A 5,074-nucleotide genomic window follows, 5' to 3' on the forward strand; every position below is an offset into this window, starting at 1 on the left:
AATAAAAGTGCTCTGCTTTAAAGGACGACACAGTTTATACTGTTTTAGTGTGTTTATATGTGGCGGACCCTGCCACCTCTCTAGCTTCAAACATTCTGAGTTCGAACGTATTCTTCAAAAACTACATAGTGCTCCTTTAAAATGCAGATTTTTTTTAAAAAATCTTGTTATATTTCCAACCTTTTTTTGTTTTCTAATCAAGTCTAAAAGTCTCTGACGTGTTTCTGTCGTCTTAAAGTAAATTATTATATTTTCTGTGACTCTTTTCTTTGGGATTTACTCGAATAAATCCATCTTTGACCTGATCATTCTTCCCTTATATCATCTTATAATCTACACTCACTCATCTTGTGTGTTTCTCTCTCTTTTCTGTGACTTTATCCTCTTCTACTTGTCTGTATTTAACTCCTAACTGAACATTTCTGTGCTGTTTTATTATAATAATTTGATTTTTTTTTGTCTTTTCTGTCCTGATTTTCCTCTCTGACCTTCACCTGGAGATCTCTGCAGCTCTGTATGAGCGTTAACCTTCATTAAAACACATTATAACTGTGTAACACCTGTTATTCCTCTCAGTGAGGTGTTTATTCTCACCTGCACATCGACAGACGCGTCTTACCTCAGCGTCTCACCCTCCAACTGTCGCCTCTTGGTCCAGAAAAACAAAGTAAAGTGTCTGTAAACTGTGTCACAGTCCGACAGAGGAGACAAGGTGTTTAAATCCGGAGGTTTCCTGGTTTTAAAGCGGTGGTTCCGTGGGTTTGGATCCGTTTCTGTCCGCCGCGCCGCTCCTGAGGCTTTAAACCGCTCAGCTGTCAATCACTCTGCTGCTGGCTGCTAGGTAACAGCGCGGCCCCGCCCACTGAGGCGGGAAGCCACGCCCCCACAGAGGAAGAGCCGGGATTTAAATCAATCAAACTTTATTTAAACGGCACCTTTGAGACAAAAAGTTAAATAAAATAAAATACCAATGTAAAATTTGTTATAAAAGGTTTATAAAATATAAGAATAATAAAAACAGCAGTCAAATGTAAATTAAAATCTATAAAATATAGTAAAAAGAATATGATAAAAACTAAATGAATCAAAATAAGAATAAAAATTAAAACCATAATATTATAAAACATTACATAAAAGCCAGATTGAATAAATAGGGTTTTAGTTTACATTTAAAAGTATCACACACTGTTGTTGACATTCATTTCCTTACAAAGAAAGATGTTTATTAAAGAGTGCTATTAGACTATATTCAGTTCAATTCAAAACTTTATTACAGACTCACACTCCAGATAAAACACAAGACATTACATAAAATAAATTACACACAAACTCACTGTAAAAGATCATAGTTTAAAAATAATATACATTATTGTCTTAGAAAGAGGCAGCTGTACTAATGTCAGCGTGTAGTGCTGATAAAAACAGGATGATTTCATTTTCAGACACATAAACATATACATTAGATTAGTTCAAACAGCTTGGAAACCTGTTTTAAATATAAATATTCAGATAGTACCAACATAAACAACCTTAATCTAAACTGACCTTTACCACCAAGTCTTTACATTGAATGATTCATCATGTGACGACAAATCCTTTAATCTCCCCCAAAATGGAGATGAGCCCCCATAATGTGAACATTTGTTCTCCATGATCCTACATAAAGGTACACACACACACACTCACACACACACACACACACACACACACACACACACACACACACACTCTGTATCCCCCCTGCTGAGTGATTCTGTTAACCAGGCCCCGTTAATCACCGTGGAAACACAGGTTAACGGCTGGTTGTTAATCTGCTGTTAGAACAATACACACACACACACACACACACACACACACACACACACACACACACACACACGCACACACACACACACACACACACACACACACACACACAGGTCATCTGGGTCAGTGCCAACAGACACGTCAGCTGGTTTACAACACGGCCTCGTTTAAAAGGAGTCTCACTGTAATAACAGTAGTGGAATGTAACTAAGTACATTTACTCCAGGTTAGAGTACTTTACTTGAGTAGTTTCCATTTTATATTACTTTATACTTCTCTTCAAATATTGTACTTTCTCCTCCAATAATTTCTGACAGCTTTAGTTACTAGTTACTTTTCAGATTACATTGGATCACACCCCTCCTGTCCTGTGTGTCTGCACACAGTTTCATTATATATTACATTATTATATGTAATTTAACATCAAAATACTGTATTTTCACAGTGTGTTTTGTCTGGTTTACTGTAGAAACACAACACATAAATACTTACTGAACACTGCTGTGGATTTATTGTTAAACTACAATAATCATGTTTACAGCGATGCTGCTTTAAATGACCTGGTCCAGATGTCACTGCTGCTGCCTGGATCGAAGCGTCAGTGCTGCGCTCTGGTGGCCACATGTTGAAACTGATTTAAAACCAGCTGTTCTCAGAGGACAATAAGGTCCCAGAGCACTGTTTGAAGCTAAAGAGGTGGCAGGGTCCGCCACATGTAAACAAAGTAAAACTGTGTTGTCCTTTAAGGTCAAGTTGTTTATTCAGTTTATTCAGTCATGAAGACAAAGAGAGTTTGTTTATTTGGTTTGTTAATCAGTCAGTGAAGATCTTTCTCTTCTGGTTACAAAACTACAGAGTGCTCCTTTAATTAGTTTAATTGATTATACATTAATAGATTTATGACTCAAGGTGGTGGAAGATGTGTTCATCTCCTGCAAGTGATTAAAAGCAGCAATACCAAAATCTAGAATTTAAAATCTAAACACAAAAAACACCATTAAATCAAGAAACTGTTGATGCATTCACAGAGTGTGTTTAACTATTCTGCTGTGTATTTTAAAGTAAAGGAAAACAATGTATTTTGTGGGTTTATTTCTTATTTGCCTCTCAAAGTAGCTTGTTACTGCAGCATCTGATGAACAATGGTGGAAGAGTTAGGTTTTATTTACCGAGGTGAGGAAAAATACTCCATTACAGCAAAAGTCCTTCATTGTAGATGCAAAGTACACAGTAAAAGTGTGAGAAATAATAATACTCACGCAAGGTTGCACTGCAAAATTATACTTAACTACAGCAGCAGAGTAAATGTACTTAGTTACTTTCAATCACTACAGATACATGTATACAAAAATATAGTAAAAGTATGGAAATGATGTATGAAGTTCAAAGTAAAAGTACCTTAAACTTGTACCCTTTGGAGTCACATTCATTTTGGCTAACTTTTAGGTATTTTTTTTAAATTAATTACAAACTCAACCATAAATATAGTTAAAGCATAAATCTACCAAGAGCCCACAATTCAACAAAAATGACTCAGGTGCTGATAAATATGTAAAAATCTCAAGTGAAAATTATTCAAATATAATAAATATAATAAAATGAAACAGCTCAATGTTGTAGGAACATGTATTTCACTTTATAGACACAATTACAACAGGATCATATGAAAAATAAAAGTATAATGCAGCCTGTTCACATGTGAAGTGATTCGCCTTTTCATTAAAGTCGATTCAAAACAACCATCACTCAGCTGGTTTTCTCAGCTCCATGTTGTATAAATACAGTTCTGTTGCTGTAAAGCATGCTGAGTGTATTCATCCATAACCAGACTCCATAGAGATTTTGTCACATTTAAGCTCCTGATTTCAAAATGAAACTCATCTCGCAGACAACACATTAGTGTCGATGTGAGCAGCTGCTGCGAGTCTGGACCTGTTAATACCTGTTGACATTCCTCCACCTTGTCACTGAGTCAGCCCCTCTCTCTCTTTGCATCTGGTATCTCTCTCTCTGTTTTATTCTGTTTTCATGTCATGTCAGTTCACTTTTATTGTCCATGAAGGAAGTTCTGCTCACAGCGACACTGTAAACACAACACCAACACATTTACATACAGTGATCTCCCTGTTCTGATCATTTGCATCTGTTATTGACTTTGCATTTCAAATTGGTCTTCTGCATTATCAGTACTTCTTATATTGGTACTTTAAGTATCTTTCAATGCTAATACTTCTGTACTTCACCTCCAGTAAAAGTTTGAATTCAGGACTTTTGTATTTCTACTTTGCTACTTTTACTTAAGAAAGAAATGTGTACATATTCCACAACTGTGTTTCCACAATATTTTATTTAAAATAGATGAAGGTTAAAAAAAGAAATCCTCTTTCAGTGCCTTTGGGGTCCCATAATTATTATAATAACTTTCTAGAGTCGGGATACACAAACTTTTTCCCTTGTGGGGCCAAAACAGAAACTCAATAGGTGGAACATGGGCCAAAAGCCTGAAGACCTGAGAAGTGAATGAGAAAGAAAATCTGGTGATCTACTACCCAAGTCTGATGAGTACTTTGCTTTTTGTTAAATGTATTATTTACTTTTTATAGTATTATCATTTTATTTTATTTTATTAGCCATCATTTTGTCTTTTTGTTATTGTTAATATTTTTATATATTTGTATTTATTTTTTATAGTTGTATTTTTATATTGTAATATTATAGCCATTTTTTACTATTATTATTATTATTGTTATTATTATTATTATTATTTTTTAGGCATATATTTTGATTTGTATTATTATTTATTTTATTGTACTTTTAATATTTTTATATATTTGTATTTATTTTTCATAGTATTATTTTTATATTGTATTATTATAGCCATCTTTTAAACATTATTATTTTTATTTAATAATTCTTTATTTTATTGTATTTTTAAAAATGTATAAATATTTAAATTATTATTATTTATTTAATTATATTTTAAAAATTTATAATTTCTTTAATTATTATTATTATTGTTTATTTTATTATATATTTTTAACCTTATTTATTTATTTATTTATTTATTTTCATCCCGTTTTTCTTCTTCCTCCTTCAGTTGGTGACGTCACGCAGCCGGAGCGCGTGCGGCACTGTGCGCTGAGCTCGCGCGCTCCGGAGGGAAACAGGAGAAAGTCTTCAACCGAAACCAGCACAGAGACGGTTGTTGTCCCGGTACCAGCGGCTGTGGTTGTCCCGGTACCAGCGGCTGTGGTTGTCCCGGTACCAG

General features: G+C 34.3%; 1 protein-coding gene across 1 annotated transcript in view; it reads right to left on the reverse strand.

Annotated features, from left to right (window-relative positions):
- The window catches only part of LOC141003602 (FHF complex subunit HOOK-interacting protein 1A-like), a 15,279-nt gene extending 14,515 nt beyond the window's left edge, over positions 1-764 (reverse strand). Inside the window, exon 1 of the mRNA XM_073474984.1 lies at positions 620-764. The gene's annotated coding sequence lies outside the window, so the exon portion shown is untranslated. The remainder of the gene's footprint in view (positions 1-619) is intronic.
- Positions 765-5,074: the final 4,310 nt, after the last annotated feature.

The sequence above is a fragment of the Pagrus major genome, chromosome 10 (assembly GCF_040436345.1).
Source record: "Pagrus major chromosome 10, Pma_NU_1.0".
In the NCBI taxonomy this organism is placed as follows: Eukaryota; Metazoa; Chordata; class Actinopteri; order Spariformes; family Sparidae; genus Pagrus; species Pagrus major.